Genomic DNA, 18541 nt, shown 5'->3' on the forward strand with positions numbered 1-18541 from the left:
AGCTGATCATAATGTTGTTCTAGCTGATGTATGTGCTGTTCCAGCTGATGTATATGGTGTTCCTGTTGATGTATGTGGTGTTCCTGTTGATGTATGTGGTGTTCCTGCTGATGTATGTGGTGTTCCTGTTGATGTATATGGTGTTCCTGTTGATGTATGTGGTGTTCCTGCTGATGTATGTGGTGTTACATCTGATGTATGTGTTGTTCTATCTGATGTATGTGCTGTTCCAGTTGATGTGTGTGGTGTTCTAGTTGATGTGTGTGGTGATCCAGCTGATGTAAGTGGTGTTCCAGCTGATGTATGTGGTGTTACAGCTGATTTATGTGGTGTTCCTGTTGATGTATGTGGTGTTCCTGCCGATGTATGTGGTGTTCCAGCTGTTGTATGTGGTGTTCCTGCTTTTGTATGTGGTGTTCCTGCTGATGTATGTGGTGATCCTGCTGATGTATGTGGTGTTCCTGCTGATATAAGTGGTGTTCCAGCTGATGTATGTGGTGTTCCTGCTGATATAAGTGGTGTTCCAGCTGATGTATGTGGTGTTCCTGTTGATGTATGTGGTGTTCCTGTTGATGTATGTGGTGTTCCTGCCGATGTAGGTGCTGTTCCATCTGATGTATGTGGTGTTCCAGCTGATGTATGTGGTGTTCCTGCTAATGTATGTGGTGTTCCTGCTGGTGTATGTGGTGTTCTTGCTGATATAAGTGGTGTTCCAGCTGATGTATGTGGTGTTCCTGCCGATGTATGTGGTGTTCCAGCTGTTGTATGTGGTGTTCCTGCTTTTGTATGTTGTGTTCCTGCTGATGTATATGGTGTTCCTGCTGATGTATGTGGTGTTCCTGCTGATGTATGTGGTGTTACATCTGATGTATGTGTTGTTCTATCTGATGTATGTGCTGTTCCAGTTGATGTGTGTGGTGTTCCAGTTGATGTGTGTGGTGATCCAGCTGATGTAAGTGGTGTTCCAGCTGATGTATGTGGTGTTACAGCTGATTTATGTGGTGTTCCTGTTGATGTATGTGGTGTTCCTGCCGATGTATGTGGTGTTCCAGCTGTTGTATGTGGTGTTCCTGCTTTTGTATGTGGTGTTCCTGCTGATGTATGTGGTGATCCTGCTGATGTATGTGGTGTTCCAGCTGAAGAATGTGGTGTTCCAGCTGATGTATGTGCATGGTGTTCCAGCTGATATATGTGCATGGTGTTCCAGCTGATGTATGGGGTGTTCCTGCTGATGTATGTGGTGTTCCAGCTGGTGTTTGTGGTGTTCAAGCTGAAGAATGTGGTGTTCCTGCTGATGTAGGTGGTGTTTCATCTGATGCATGTGGTGTTCCATCTGATGCATGTGGTGTTCCAGTTGATGTGTGTGGTGTTCCAGCTTATGTATGTGGTGTTCCAGCTGATGTATGTGGTGTTCCTTCTGATGTATGTGGTGTTCCTGTTGATGTATATGGTGTTCCTGCTGATCTAAGTGTTGTTCTATCTGATGTATGTGCTGTTCCAGTTGATGTGTGTGGTGTTCCTGTTGATGTGTGTGGTGATCCAGCTGATGTATGTGGTGTTCCAGCTGATGTATGTGGTGTTCCTTCTGATTTATGTGGTGTTCCTGTTGATGTATATGGTGTTCCTGTTGATGTATGTGGTGTTCCTGTTGATGTATGTTGTGTTCCAACTGATGCATGTGGTTTTCCAGCTGATGTATGTGGTGTTACATCTGATGTATGTGTTGTTTTAGCTGATGTATGTGGTGTTCCTGTTGATGTATGTGGTGTTCCTGCTGATGTATGTGGTGTTCCAGCTGATCTAAGTGTTGTTCTATCTGATGTATGTGCTGTTCCAGTTGATGTGTGTGGTGTTCCAGTTGATGTGTGTGGTGATCCAGCTGATGTATGTGGTGTTCCAGCTGATGTATGTGGTGTTCCAGCTGATGTATGTGGTGTTCCAGCTGATGTATGTGGTGTTCCAGGTGATGTGTGTGGTGTTCCTGCCGATGTAGGTGCTGTTTCATCTGATGTATGTGGTGTTCCAGCTGATATATGTGGTGTTCCAGCTGATGTATATGGTGTTCCTGCTGATGTATGTGGTGTTCCAGCTGATGTATATGTATTCTGTTTGATGTTATTAAAGGTTATTACACAGGTTTATTATAAGGTTTATTATATTTCTAACAAATGCAGGTTTTCGAGCGCAGCGTTCGTTTCCACACCTAATTCATTTCGCTTGATTTCATCTAGACAGTTTGTATTGGTGACAAGGACCAAGGACCAAAGCATTCAAGAATGTGAGTATCGTAGCTGAGTGTGAAATAGCTGATGTAACTGGAGTCTCATAACCGGCACAGGTGAAACGTGATTGTGTAAACACTATCCAATATATGGCGGAAATTTTATTTCGCATTTTCCAAAACATTCTAAACGTTTCTAGGGTTATTGGCGACGTTTTGGAACGATCATTGGTGATTTGATTCAATTCTTATTCGTGTACAGCGGCCCATGGTACAATATTTGGTCCATCATTAATATTTATGGGCTTAGTGTTTGGAGTCTAACATTCATAGCATGGTATATAAAAGTTGCAACATTTCTAATAACAGTTTCATTGTTTACCGCCATGAGCATATTGAATTTAGCAAGAGTAGGATGTACCAAATACTTCTGTGGTAAATACTGAAGACGAAGTTCATCATAAGCGTTACAAATTAACAAAAAAATATATTCATTCTCGACATATCTTTGATTGCAACTATTGCACAATCTCTGCTCTCGTAGAGTATTAATGTATCTACCAGTCTCAATGTGGAGAGTGTGGGAGCTACAGCGAAACTGGGCTAATGCAACACGAAATTTGTTTATCATGTTTATAGTGATAGCAGACAAATACAACTCTGGACTAAATGGTGATATGATAAAAGACGGATACCTGTGATCACTAATATGCCATTTTTGAAATTCATTTCTCCGAATAATTATCCGAAATGTGGATGTCACAAAATGTTGTAAATAACACCGTAAATGATGATTTAGTAATGTGTAAACAATGGCGTGATTTACGATGTACCTTATTTTCTGAGGTCATTTTCAGTGATTTTGCGTTGCCTAAAAGGACAGTGGATAATATTACAGAACAGGTAATTCCCACAGAATTCAAAACTGTGAAGTGTATTTGTTTGTGTGATATATATTGAATTTTATTCCACTTCAAAGTGAGGGTTGAAGAGGAGGGATAACTGTTACTGCAGTAATCTAGATTTGCCAAATATTATAGACTTGCATGGGCTGTATTATATATATTTGTTTCAGGGTCTATAAGGCAGACTAACATGCTATGGACTGCCGGTGTGTCTGGCCAACACCTGGGTGTTCACTGGCCGCCTGACATAGCTTGTTCCAGGAATCAAATCGGTTTTTTTAAATGTTCAAGAATATTTTTCACGCTAGACCACTGAGATACCCGTCTTCCCGAGACAACCATGTCCACTTTCCTATATCAAAGTCTATCCGAGACTAGACTCTGATATAGACCAGTGGACACTCTTGCCTCGGGCAGATGTGAAATACAGTGCCGCAGTTTAACATGTATACCCCATGCAATCAGACATAGTTTGTTTGTTGTTTAACGCCAGACTGGATTTACGCGATGTCATGCATCAACTTAGTTGGTTGGTTGGTTGGTTGGTTGGCTTGTTGTTTAACGCCGTAATCAGCAATATTCCAGCTATATGACGGTGGTCGATCCACGCAATTGGGTCAAGTCAGCGAGTCTGACCACCCAATCCCGTTAGTCGCCTTTTACGACAAGCATAGTCGCCTTTTACGGTAAGCATGGGTTGCTGAAGACCTACTCTGACCCAGACCTTCACGGGTCGCATCAACTTAGTCACTGAGTCTGACCACCCGATCCGGGTGCCCGATCACGCTATTATATATTAGTCGCCTCTTACGACAAGCATAGTGCCCTCTTACGGCAAATATGGGTTGCTGAAGGCCAGTTCTACGTCGGAAGTTACACATACGACTCTGTGCAGGACTCCACCGACATTCGCTCCACCGACTTTGCATTGTCTATTGTGTTTAAATTGAATGGTTTTGTTTGTTTGATTAACGTCGCACTCAGCAATATTCCAGCTCTATGACGGACCAGACAATCCAGTGATTGACATCATGAGCATCGATCTACGCAACTGGGATACGATGACATGCATCATCCAAGTCAGCGAGCCTGACCCCCCCCCCCCCCCCCCCCCCCCCCCCGATCTGTTAGTCACCTCTTATGACAAGCATACGATTGAACAGTATTCAATTTTTAGTGTTATTAGAATTATTAAGATTTGATTCATTTATTTGACTTGGACTGATTGAATAGGTGCAAAGGTAACTGGCTCACTAACCGCAAAGCGCAAAGTTTGTTGACAAATATTTACTTTGTTAGGCTTTCAAATATGTGCAATCTACATCTTACATGCCAATTTGGTGAGGCCATATACATGTGATCATGACTATATAGTGACACTAAACATGATACCGCCGTCATATAGCTGGAATATTGCTGAGTACTGCGTTAAAACAACATACAAACAAACTAAACCTAGCCAACTTCACTTTTTACATTAAGTGTTCATTTCTTACAGATTGCATAAACCTATGCATAACATTCCAAAACCATTGGCAGTTCTGAAGGAGATGGCATCTCAAGGCTTTCAGTCTTGAAACTTTCCTTTGACACCCCAGCTCTTGTAGCACTTTATACCCCCTGGCAATCTAATTTGTGTATTGCCTGTCAACCTTCCCAATCCACATCGATGTTATATCTACAGAGGCTTAGCACCTGTCTACAGTTCGTCCAAGTCTTATGATCTGGCTAGGGCCGCTTCACCACAGGCCTCTCGTCCGCCGTGAGTCGGAGCGACTGTAGTGCGCGTGCTGTAGAGTGCAAATTAAGTAAACGGCAGGTGCTACCGGTAGGCAGGACATGCTTACCTATTTTGAGAACACCTGGTGTCACTGAAATTTAGTGGTCCATTGATATAACTGTCACAGCTATTTTGCTCTCCAGGTGGAATCTGTTTCGGTTGATAGTCAAGACTGGTTATTCTCCTGCACTAACGTTTTATTTTTACAGCTTGCATGAACTTGATTGTACATAACATTCCTCAACGGGTTTTTCAATTTTAGTAACATAATATAACAGAGTACTTGATTTTTCCACAATCATTCATCACAGATTTATAAACAAAAACATGTTTGTACAAAGTTGTTATATTCTGAAGATGACATTTCCCATGACGTAGGTGTAGTTTGAAGGAAATAGTATCTCGGTGCTTTCAATTTTGAAAAAAATCACAGGACACCCAAGCTACTGTGGTACTCTGGCAACCAAATTCGTGTTTTACTTGTCAACCTCCCAATCCACATCGGTATCACATCTACACAGGCTTACGCTCCTGTCTACAGTCTGTCCAAGTTTGATAACCTGGCCAAAGGTGGCATCACCATAAGTTCCTCGTCCGCTGTAAGTCGGAGCGACTGTCGTGCACTTGCTGCGGGAAATTCACGTCTATGACACCTAGCCACGTCTGTCACACCTGGCCAAAATTCAAAACATTGTAGGCCGCACTCAGCAATATCCCAATCGTCTGCAAATAATCGCATCTGTACCAGACAATCATGTATTGATATTACCAGTAAAGATCCACGCCGCTGACTTGGTTGATGCAATTCATTGTATTCATTGGATCGATGCTCATGATATCAATCACTGGATTGTCTGGTTCAGACTCGATTAGTTATTTAGTTGAATAATAAATCATGTGCCTTCATTATCGTCAAACCTGTGTACTTTGTAGTAGGCCACTACTTATATTCATCCTGAAATTGAGGAGAGTCGATTGTTTCTCATCGTTGTAATGGTGCCGACTTTAAAAGACAACTTTATGTCACAAAGTGAACATACACCTTTTAATTTGTCCTTAAAGTCTTTAACATTTGTCCATACACGTTGTCCCTCAAAAGTGAAAACTCACGTTTTGTTTGTTTGTTTGTTGTTTAACGCTGCACTCAGCAATATTCCAGCTATATGGCGGCGGTCTGTAAATAATCGAGTTTGGACCAGACAATCCAGTGATTGACATCATGAGCATCGATCCACGCAATTGGGATACGATGACATGCGTCAACCAAGTCAGCGAGTAATCTATGGATAAATACATCATGAAATAGTTTGATAAAGGAATAACTTTGATATATTAAAATCAATGTGTGAAATCGATCTCACACTCTTCGCAGAATTTCTGCTGCATAAAATGCATGATCAGTGTGTTTATACAAAATTCAATACCTTGTATAAACGCAGTTTACTTTAATCGACTAGGTCCTTCGTTTTCATGTGCAAAACGTACTTTTCCTTATAAAGATAATTAGATTCCCAGAAGCTGAACAACTAGCGGGCCGGCTATCATAACTTATCTTTGTAGATGGTGACCGAGTGGTATCTATTGTAGTAAAACATTTGATCATGAGAACTGCTGAATTTAATTATTCAATTATCATTTTTTTCCCTTACATATTAATTACTGGATGTAAACACATTGTTCTATTTATGTCATCTTGGATACATATTAACGCCTGTTACCGTTCTAAAGTCAAACTCTCATATAACAAGGTATTTGCTGCTGTGCCAATTGATAATGTGTAAACTGATTTAACGACGTAAAACTACCATGTATTCATAAAACCAAAATATAAAAAAAATGTAAACATTGGTCATGCAAAATAGCAATGAAAATATTTGCGCCTTTACCTACTTCGAATGACATGATGATAATCATGGGTAATAATTACCACATATACTAGTTTCACCAATGTCGGTACCGGACTTTTAGCCCGCAAACGGTTGAAGTCGAGAGGGATGCGAAGACGACTTCTACACAGCAATATTTGTTGGAACGTTCTCAAGAACGAAGACAGGCTAATAAAGTTCATGAGTTCTGAAGATACATGCTCACAACTAGTCTGTCTCAGAGTCCCTGGTCCATATTATTTACACTTCCGCCCAACCCTTACTGTAATGACTTGGTCCTCAAAAAGGCAATCCTAGATTTCCCCCAAATTCAGTGGGGCTCCTTTACAATTTAATGCAGTTGTTTGTTTATATCAAAATTTTATATTTTAGGAGACTAAGCGTTAGTATAGATTACAAGCTTACAAGTACACAAATATTCATTTGACTGTGGCGTTTTAAACTGTGTATAGATAAAAGTCCCTAGTTCTGTCAGAATCTGTTGGTAAGATTTATTTATATGTGAGTGAGTGAGTTAAGATTTAACGTCGCATCGGCATTGTTTCAGCAATATAGTTGTGATAAAAGCTTTTGTATTTGTAGTGTGTGTGTGTCTGTCTGTCTGTCTCTGTCTGTGTTGTCTGTCTGTCTGTGTGTGCGTCTGTCTGTGTGTGTCTGTGTATGTGTGTCTCTGTGTGTGTGTGTCTGTCTGTGTGTGAGTGTGTGTGTGTATGTGTGTCTCTGTGTGTGTGTCTGTGTGTGTGTATGAGTGTGTGTGTCTGTGTGTGTCTGTGTCTGTGTCTGTCTGTCCGTGTGTCTGTCTGTCTGTCTGTGTATGTCTGTGTCTGTCTGTCTGTGTGTCTGTGTGTCTGTCTGTCTATGTGTGTCTGTCTGTCTGTGTCTGTCTGTCTGTCTGTCTGTGTGTGTGTGTCTGTCTGTGTGTCTGTCTGTCTGTGTGTGTGTGCGCGCTGGTTTGTGGATGTATTTAGGGTGATTTTACATACTGTTTTGGAATGTTGTAAGGTGATTGGAGCTTCTAGTTTTAGAAAGGAGGGAGAGCTTTTCCTTTGTTTATGGATAAGTTCGGAACATTGTGTGTAATATTTCATTCTGAGATTCCCTTTATGGCCTTTTTTCCACAGGATTCTAGTATTTTGTTTACCAATTTTAGGGTACTACCAAATGTTCGCCAGTGGTTATTTTGTTGCTGCCTCAACAATTTCTTGTTTTATTTCTTAGTTGTTTTGCCAATTTAGTTTCGAACAGTCTCTCTTTGATTGGTTGAGAACCTGTTTTCTTTGTTTTTTATGCATTTATAATTTATTTGCTCCACAAAGGGACTGCATTGTGGGAAGTGTATATTTTGTTTTTGAGGATGCTATTTCATGTATTATGTTAGTGAAGTTCAAATAGATGCCGATGGAGTCGAAACATTCTGATTAACGATAATGCAATGAGTCAATACATTTGTCCAAATGTGTGGCATGTACTACTGGGATTTGGAAAATATTATTGATACACGTCTATGTGTTTTATACACAAAATGTCTTTCATGATCGGCTACAGTGAGGACTGGCACCACTATATTTGTACCAAAATGTTTCCATGGTTTGTTTGCGAAAACAAGTGACTTGTCTTTGCATGTGTTTGTGATGGGTAACTTTGGTGAGTTACAAAGGACACGTAATAATAGACACAAAATATTCATTCTTGGAATATATCCTAAGAAGCCATAATACTATTATTTAGATAAATATGTACAAGAAACACTTATTCCCGTGGGAGAAAGACCCTTTCAAGGGATACTACTATTGCGTAGGTGCTATGTACGGCTTGCCTTAAAATGGCGTATAGAATTGTCTCGTTTGGTGAATTACGAAGGACGCGTAATAATAGACACAAAATATTTATGCTTGAAATATATCCTAAGAAGCCATTATACTATTATTTAGGTAAATATGTACAAGAAACACTTATTCCCGTGGGAGAAAGACCCTTTCAAGGGATACTACTATTGCGTAGGCGCTATGTACGGTTTGCCTTAAAATGGTGTATAGAATTGTCTCGTTTGGTGAATTACGAAGGACGCGTAATAATAGACACAAAATATTCATGCTTGGAATATATCCTAAGAAGCCATAATACTATTATTTAGGTAAATATGTACAAGAAACACTTATTCCCGTGGGAGAAAGACCCTTTCAAGGGATACTACTATTGCATAGGCGCTATGTACGGTTTGCCTTAAAATGGCGTATAGAATTGTCTCATTTGGTGAATTACGAAGGACGCGTAATAATAGACACAAAATATTCATTCTTGGAATATATCCCAAGAAGCCATAATACTATTATTAAGGTAAATATGTACAAGAAACACTTATTCCCGTGGGAGAAAGACCCTTTCAAGGGATACTACTATTGCATAGGCGCTATGTACGGTTTGCCTTAAAATGGCGTATAGAATTGTCTCATTTGGTGAATTACGAAGGACGCGTAATAATAGACACAAAATATTCATTCTTGGAATATATCCCAAGAAGCCATAATACTATTATTAAGGTAAATATGTACAAGAAACACTTATTCCCGTGGGAGAAAGACCCTTTCAAGGGATACTACTATTGCGTAGGCGCTATGTACGGCTTGCCTTAAAATGGTGTATAGAATTGTCTCGTTTGGTGAATTACGAAGGATGCGTAATAATAGACACAAAATATTTATGCTTGAAATATATCCTAAGAAGCCATAATACTATTATTTAGGTAAATATGTACAAGAAACACTTATTCCCGTGGGAGAAAGACCCTTTCAAGGGATACTACTATTGCGTAGGCTCCATGTACGGCTTGCCTTAAAATGGTGTATAGAATTGTCTCGTTTGTTGAACTACAAAGGACGCGTAATAATAGACACAAATTATTCATTCTTGGAAGATATCCTAAGAAGCCACAATACTATTATTTAGTTAAATATGTATATGATACACCTATTCCTGTGGGAGAAAGATCCTTTCAAGCATACTACTATTGCGTAGGTGCTATGACTTTCCTTGAAATGCATAGACTTGTCTCTCGTTTAGTGAAGCAAACGAAGTAGGGGTATAATAGACACATAATACCCCAGGCATACTAGTTTTTGTGTCTGCTAAGTAATGTCTTCAACTTACCAAATCCATTTTATTTTCAGTGATGTATTCATATGATTTGCTTAGATGTGGACGAAGCTTAACTAGAGATTTGTACGTCATGTTATCGAGCGTTACGGGTATTGACATTTATTTCATATGTATGCAAACAATTGAGATAATTTGTTATGCATATAAAGCTAATTTTACATACCAATATCTATTTTCATCCCGACATTCAAAACTAAAAAGTAAACCACTGAACTTTGATCATTTACAAATATCATTCTGTCATGCATGGTTTGTATTAGCAAAAGCATCAATTCAAAACATTTGATCATATATTCAAAATCTTTGAAGTATATTATTTTATAAAAAATAATTCTGAATATATATGTTCTAAAAATATAGAATTCATCTTCTACCTCGTTTTAGCATAAACGCCCTGATTGCTGCCTTTGATGACCAACCCATGTGTTCTGTCATGCGATTTGGGCCGCTGGGGTAGCCTAGTGGTCAAAGTGTTTCGAATCCCCACATGGGTACAATGTGTGAAGCCCATTTCTGTTGTCTCCCTTCATGATATTGCTGGAATTTTGCTGAAAGTGTTGAAAAGCCACCTTTAGTCACTAACTCGCAGTCATTTTATTAGTTGAAATTATTTCAATTGTGTTGGAGTGGTGCAGCATTCAGAGATATCTCTGTTGTATATACATGTTAATTATTCTCAAACTTTATTCATAGTTTCTGTCAAGTGTAACTAAGATTTATACTTTATATATTGATTTAAACAAAGTGTTCCTAATATCACATAAGGCGAATTTCATGCATTAGCGCTACAAACTCATCTTCCTGAATTTGGTACAGACTAATGTTTACCCTCTCCCCCGATTTCACACACAAAAAACTGTTGATTTTACATTCAAACTTTCATAGCTATAGGCTCGGGAGTGAAACACTGAATAAATCACAATGCTTTAAGAATCTGATTTTCAATAACTTAATTATACACCAGCCAGAGATATTTTACGTCCGTTTCCTAAGATTCTCGGAAAGTGTTGAAACAGAATTGTTGATAAAACAGAGTTATACAGATGTTAGTTATTTTATGCCATGTAATGTCATGTTGATTACCTCCAAAAGAAAACACAAGTGCTAGCTATCCTCCAATAGTTGTCAACTAATATTCAACCTGCAATAGTTCAGGAACGCATGCAGTTAAATCATCGGAGAATAGCCAAAACGCAAACCTTTTAGATGAGTTTTATCAAAATACAACACTTGTATTGTTAACAAGTAAAATAAAACAAACAAACAATTAAGCATTTTATTCTGGAAGGACAAGGGCATATCTGTTCCATCAGGCAGATTAACTTTCAAATCTTTCTTCTCAGATGCCGACCTTGATTTGGCAGCCATGTCTACCATTTCATTCCTTCTGTTGTAGCATGTGTACTGTTGCCCTAGATGTGGCACATTTCAAAGACCTCCCACAGATAACAACCTCACGGGATCCTCCATCTCAGCAGATGCTCTCTCAAATAAAGTGTAAACAAGTAAATTTTCAATGGGTTTTTTTTCTGCATTTTTTTATTTTGAGATATAGATTATGAAGTACAAGAAATTTATTCATACTTTTACCATCTTAAAACCACGGTTATTGACGGTACTTAGACACTGTATAAAGAAACAGTGGATAAAATCGAAGATACCGTTCTCCTCTACAGAGACACTGCAACCACTGTAGCATGTACACCGGGAGCATTCACTGACAATCATTGCTCTCCATGAGAGTATATACATGTTCGTGATCATATGACATACAAAGAGCCAATAAACAACAAAATCGTCACGCAATAAATTAAATTAATGTATTTCACTACTAAATAAGCTATATACAACAATGCAATTTCAACTGATATCAATTACATATTTTTCGAAATTAAGAACAATAAAGAAAATTTTGCTTTCAAGTTAATATTGTTTCTATCAGTTCATATTACATATCTACCTTGTAGCTACAAGTCAAGGCCGGACTTCCAAAGGCCTGGTCACCACCACTGATCGAATCTGTCTCCCAGGGCCTAGAAAATAAATTAACAAATGAACTCAAGACTATAATGATTTGGCAAGTTCAGATGGCCCTAGCTCTGAAATTAAGCATTGTTCTGGGCTCCATTTGGATTTTATGTTTATTTTGTAGATATAAATTTTTAAATAAAATAACTTTATTTTTGGGACTCAAACTTAGTCTACCGTCGCCCGCAACAAATGATTACTGAAGAAACCCTAAAAAAACATCACCATCCTTGCAGAACTTGGATACAGTTGACCTCAGAGGGTGTTTTCCTACAGCAGTTTCACATAAACATTGTCCTTAGTGAAGTGTTTGTTTGTTTGTTTGTTTGTTGCTTAACGCCGCACCCATCAATATTTCAGCTATATGACGGCGGTCTGTAAATAATCGAGTCTGGATCAGACAATTCGAACCCAGATCTTCACAGGGAAGACAAGCATGGGTTGCTGAAGACAATTTCTAACCTGGATCTTCATTTATTTAATTATATTAATATGTTTGTGATATAATGTTGCTTATTTATGCACAACATCAATCCACATTAATTGGAACTTCGATGGAATGTGGATTTATTACGTTTTTAAATTAAAATGTGTATTGATGGGGTTGTTCAGCTGAAAAAGACAAATCGCACCTTCAATACACCAGTATTACAGGACGAATGCGTCAGGGTTTTTATGTTTTCTTATAACTGTAAGGTTTGGCCTTATTTGCCTATATTTCCACTTGAATATGGTTCAGTACATCTACTGAGAAAAAAATGTAAGTGATCACGAATTATTAATATATACCGTACAACCCAGACTTCACTACCAAAGAAATATCCCAAAAAATATTCATGATCCCTAAATAGTTTTGATCAGTATATGAAACTCATACATCGAAACCTCCCACATCTACCAAACAAAGGATTTCCTCTATTTTCTAGTGCTTCTCTGTGTGATAACCAACATGCCATATACTATGGGGCTCGATCTTTGGCAATATGGTGTGCAAATGCTACATGTTCTTCTTTCCGATTTATATAATGGCGAAGCTCTGGAATGGACAGACTTTGCTCTAGAGACAGGAAAATCCGGCATTGTATGTATGTATCTTCAGAGAGCTTAATGAAGGGTCACCGAGGTATGTTGGGCGTGAAACATGAACATATTCCAACAGCACAAATAGGTCTGCGTATGGTGACAATGTGGTTAACAGTTGTGGAACATGTTGTTTATGCAGTTTGTTTGTTTGTTTGTTTGTTTGTTTGTTTGTTTGTTTTCCGTGTAACGCCGCACTCAGCAATATTCCAACTATATGACAGTTGTAGAACATGTTGTTGATGCAGTTTGTTTGTTTGTTTGTTTTCCGTGTAACGCCGCACTCAGCAATATTCCAACTATATGACAGTTGAAGAAAATATTGTTTATACCTACGTTACACTGATGATGACTGGATGTTTTCTACAAAACTGGCAAAATGGACAAGGACTATAGAAACAAACAATGAAAAGGGCAAGATTGAAGGTGATGGAAATAACTTCCCAAGCCCCACGCCTGAACGCAGCCAGTGGTTTAACCCATGCACGTGCAATACATGTCAATTTAGGTATAAAATGGTTTACTAAAAATCTACATGTGCGTTTCTTTTTTTGAAGAGTGTAAGTGCTAATTGTACTAAGACAGCGTGGACCTTGATCAAGGCCTTGTTATGGGGAATTAGCTGTTGGGAGCTAGCCTTGAAAAAAGGTATATTCAAGCAAGTGTTTTGTAATTCATTCATATATGATAATGAAAAATAATGATAATAATAATGGAGTGTGTACGGTAAATATGCACAGAATTATTGTATAAGGGATACATATTGGAACAGTTTACTGGAGTAATAACGGCAATAACATTAGTTTAGAGATTAATTGAGTAATCCTAACATTTTGATAGAGCATGTAGGGTACAACCTACATAATAATTCTATGTGTGGGATGTCGATTCTACTTGGGTAACTACGGTAAGAATGTATGATTAAGGTTAACACCAATTTGATTGAGAATGAGAAATACATACATAGAGCATATATGGTTAACTGCGCAGTGTTCAGACGAGGAACATGACATTTACTTTGGTAAATACGGTAAACATTCATATATGCGTAGTTTTGGTAAATATACTAAGATACACGGTAGAAGATATAGCTCAGTTTTAGAGAGGATATTAAGTTTCATTAGTGATCCTTTTTGGTGACTACGGTAATCAATCATGAAGGGGACGCAACAATTTCGGCCAAAACGGTATATAATAACAACAGGGTGATTGATCCGAATAAAGATACGAAGGTACGCGGTAGGATTTGTTTGTTTGTTTGTTTGTTTGTTCGTTGTTTAACGCCGCGCTCCGCAATATTCCAGCTATATGACGGCAGCCTGTAAATAATCGAGTCTGGACCAGACAATCCAGTGATTGACATCATGAGCATCGATCCACGCAATTGGGATACGATGACATGCATCAACCAAGTCAGCGAGCCTGACCACCCGATCCGTTTATCACCTCTTACGACAAGCAAAGTCACATTTTACGGCATGCATGTGTTGTTGAAGACTTATTCTACCTACGCGGTAGGAGATAGAGCTCAGTTTTAAATGAGAGGATAGTAAGTTTCAGTAGCGATCATTTTGGTGACTAAGGTTATGTAATATTAACGATGTGCATTCCCTAAAGCAAACGAGCTACATCATAACAGATAATGAAATGACTACGGTAATTGATTAGTTCAATGATTCTCATTTTTAATTACTGCAATATATACTTGTAAAAACTTAAATACCCCAGAGAACGCGTTACCATGACAACCGTTCTTTTACAAGGGCCCTCTGATACAACACGGACTCTATTGTGTCACGACAGCTGTTCAAATATGGGTGGCTAGCCACTAAAATACAAACCTTCAGCTACAGATTTTCCGTTGGGATTCAGGGCCAGAAAGCCACTCAAGAACCCAATATCGTAAGACAACTAAGCTTACAATCAGCTAAGATATGTGACCTCGGCGACTGTGTGCTGTGCTGTGCTGTGCTGTGCTGTGCTGTGCTGTGCATCCTGGAGGTATAGATGTGTGCTCATGTTATCGACCACTGGTTTGTCATCCTTGACTGCACGCATTATATACATGTATATGATTGATCTGCTTGTTTGCGTTCTTGCTTGCTTCATTGCTTGCTTGCTTGTTTGCTTGCTTGCTTTGCGTTGGGATGGGTTTTCGCTAGGCCAATGTTATTGTTCCATGACAGGCTTATTCATTGTCTCACTGATCCGTGAAGATTCAGGGTAGAATTGGTCTTTGGCAACCCATGCTTGCCGTAAAAGGCGACTATGCTTGTCGTAGAAGGCAAGTAACTGGATCGGGTGGTCAGGCTCGCTGACTTGGTTGATGCATGTCATCACATCCCAACCGATGTTCATGATATCAATCACTCGATTGTCTGGTCCAGGTTCCTTTATAAACAGACCGCCGTCATATAGCTGGAATATTGCTGAGTGCGGCGTTAAACAACAAACAAACAAACATACATTGTCTCACTGACTGACCGAAGACGCTGACAAACGTCTAAAATTGGCCGTTTCGGTACCCAGCAGCCTGTGCTTGTGGTGAGAGGGGAGGGTGTAGAGGGGTGTTCAATATCATAGAACTGACTGAAGCGGCAGAGAAATATTTGAAAACAGCCGTTCACATGAACCAAGATTGCTGCAGTGGCCTAAGGCCTGAGTATGAGGTGTAGCCAACAAATGCTTCTGTTTTCAACGTTCTCAAATGATGTCTTTTAAAAAAAATAAAGCCACGGTAAAATATTCATTGAGATATGCATGTATCATATGTACAAAAGATAATTTAAAAGAATGTTATAGAGCTAAGATTTGAACTCACGTTCTCTGTTTTCAAAACAATAATTCGTTGCGGTCTGCGCCATAAAGACACGCATAAATAGAGATGTAATTTTCCTAGTCATACCTAAACGTTTTGAGAGGTTCTCGAAAGGAATTGCACATGACAGATTTAAAATGAATGCATACGGGGATGTACAAATTATGTCTCCATCGCTCATTTGTGACCACTGGTGTTGGGAAAATGCAGATGCAAAAGTCAGGCTATGAAACAGCAGAATGTTGGGTGGATGTTTTTAAACCATAGGTGATTTTGTGATGAAACACAGCCCCGTAGTAGCGTTTCTCAGAGAGGGCGTGGCCGAAACATACATCAGAGGGGATGTAAGAGGCCTAGGCATCAGTGGCACCGATTTAGAATATGGCAGACAGACATGGCAAAAGACAAAAAAAATATAAACATATATATAAACATATAGTCCTACTATATACATTTAGACTGACTCTAAATTCGGTTTTGCAATTAAAACATTAGTTTAATTTCAGGATTTTAAGGAGGCACTTATTTACAGAGCTAAAATATAGCTTTTGGAAAGGTTTACCATGGATCATTCATATTTTTTTTATCAACGCTATGCACAGGAGCTGCAGGTAATGCATTCTTTATGAGAAGGGAGCGTGTGTGTAAAAAAGTGAAGAGATTCAACAGAGTAAATACAAAAAAAATATGCAGATGAATGTGTATCTGTATGAAGGAATTTTTTTTAAAGAAGGAACAATGTATACAGCTTCCTATATATGGTACATATCATTCCAAATGTAGCTGGTCTATAATGCGAACCAAAATTAAAAAACGATTTCGTCTTTCCGCCCCAAAGCACTGAACTTGGATACGTCTATAGAAGAGCGCACAGAATGTTTTAATCAAAACCACTCGGATCGAACTGGTCTCCTCTTTCCCAGCGCGATATTTGAGACGTTAATAGACGGAACCAAGCTTACACTAAAGTGTTTGTTGGACTAAACTGGTTCCCGGTTCCCTATGCGCGCCGTCAACGTGCGATATTAGAGACGGGGCCCAGCTAAAGCTTAGACTACCTACAGACGACTTGAAACCTGTGACGTCAGAACTGGCGATGATGACGTCACATTCTCTGTACTTGAACACTGTGACCTTGGTCCTGAGACAGCTGACAATGACGCTTTATGTGGTCAAATTTCTGTCGAATATTCGGCCCAAACCGGGTCAACTTAAAGATGACGTTTGCTGCCCAAAGCGTCAGTGTATGGGGCCAGATTTGGCATTGAAGAAATGACATAATTTCACTCCTGATTGATATGTATTAATAAGGCCACGGAATGCTTTTTTAAAGGAGATACAGCAAGAAAAGACTTATATTACGTTGATAAGTTATCTATAACGTCACGTGACCACCGCCAGACATGACCCAGAGGCGAGACGACATTGACGGAAGTACAAACATAGGATGAGGGTAGTCGATCGGCACCGTTTTGGGTTCTCTCTTCCAATTTAGAAGATTGGTATTGGGTTCAAAGTACATTGTGATTGCCGTGTCTTTTATTTCAAGCACAAGCAATGAGCAGATCATGTAATCTGAAGTAATGAACATTCTTTTTATTACCATATCAACATTACCGTACACATAAGAAAAACACCACTCTGTGTTATTTCAGAAAAAAACACAATTTTCCTTTTACGGTAGAGTGCATGCATACTTTCGATTTATTTCAATGTCGGCACCCATCAATGTCGGCTGTTTTGTTCGTAAACTCGGTAATATGTAAATTGAAAACAAATCTGAAAATAAGTCTACCAAACAACACATTTGTTGTGACCTGAATTAAGGCGGAAATGGCGGTCAGGGAGGAAGTATTTCTATGTACAGCCACGTACAGCTTCGTATTCCTGCATGTGTTTATCCCAGATATTGTGAAGCTGGGCCCCGTTCCACAAAGAGATCTTAGCGCTAAGACTGTCGTAAGTCTATGTTAAAGTATGACAGTTACGATCGTCTTAGCGCTACGATCGCTTTGTGGAACGGGACCCAGACATGAATTATGTCAGTGGCCGATACTGTGGGTAGGGGTGGAATGGTGGCGTGAGGAGGTGGTTTGTTGGTGTTGTTTAACGCCGCACTCAGCAAAATTCAGCTACATGATGGCGGTCTGTAAATATTCCAGTCTGGAACAGACAATCCAGTGATTGATATGATAAGCATCAATCCACGCAATTGGGATCGATGACATGCATCAACCAAGTCTGCGAGTCTGACCACCCGATCCCGTTAGATGGGGTTAAACTTGCGGACATATGTTGTACTTATGGTATTCATACTCTAAATAGAGTAAGTGAGTATGGTTTTACGCCGCTTTAAGCAAAATTCCAGCGGGGGACATCAGAAATGGGCTACACACTTTGTACCCATGTGGGGATCGAACCCAGGTCTTCGGCGTGACGAGCGAACACTTTGACCACTAGGCTACACCACCGCCCAAATGGAAGTGACCCGTGAAGATCCGGGGTAGAATAGATCTTCAGCAACCCAGTGATTAATATCATGAGCATCGATCCACGCAATTGGGATCGATGACATGCATCAACCAAGTCAGTGAGCCTGACCACCCGATCCCGTTAGTCGCCTTTTACAACAGAGCCGTGAAGATCCGGGGTAGAATAGATCTTCAG

The sequence above is a fragment of the Haliotis cracherodii genome, unplaced genomic scaffold (genome assembly GCF_022045235.1).
Source record: "Haliotis cracherodii isolate W230 unplaced genomic scaffold, xgHalCrac1.p SCAF_22, whole genome shotgun sequence".
In the NCBI taxonomy this organism is placed as follows: Eukaryota; Metazoa; Mollusca; class Gastropoda; order Lepetellida; family Haliotidae; genus Haliotis; species Haliotis cracherodii.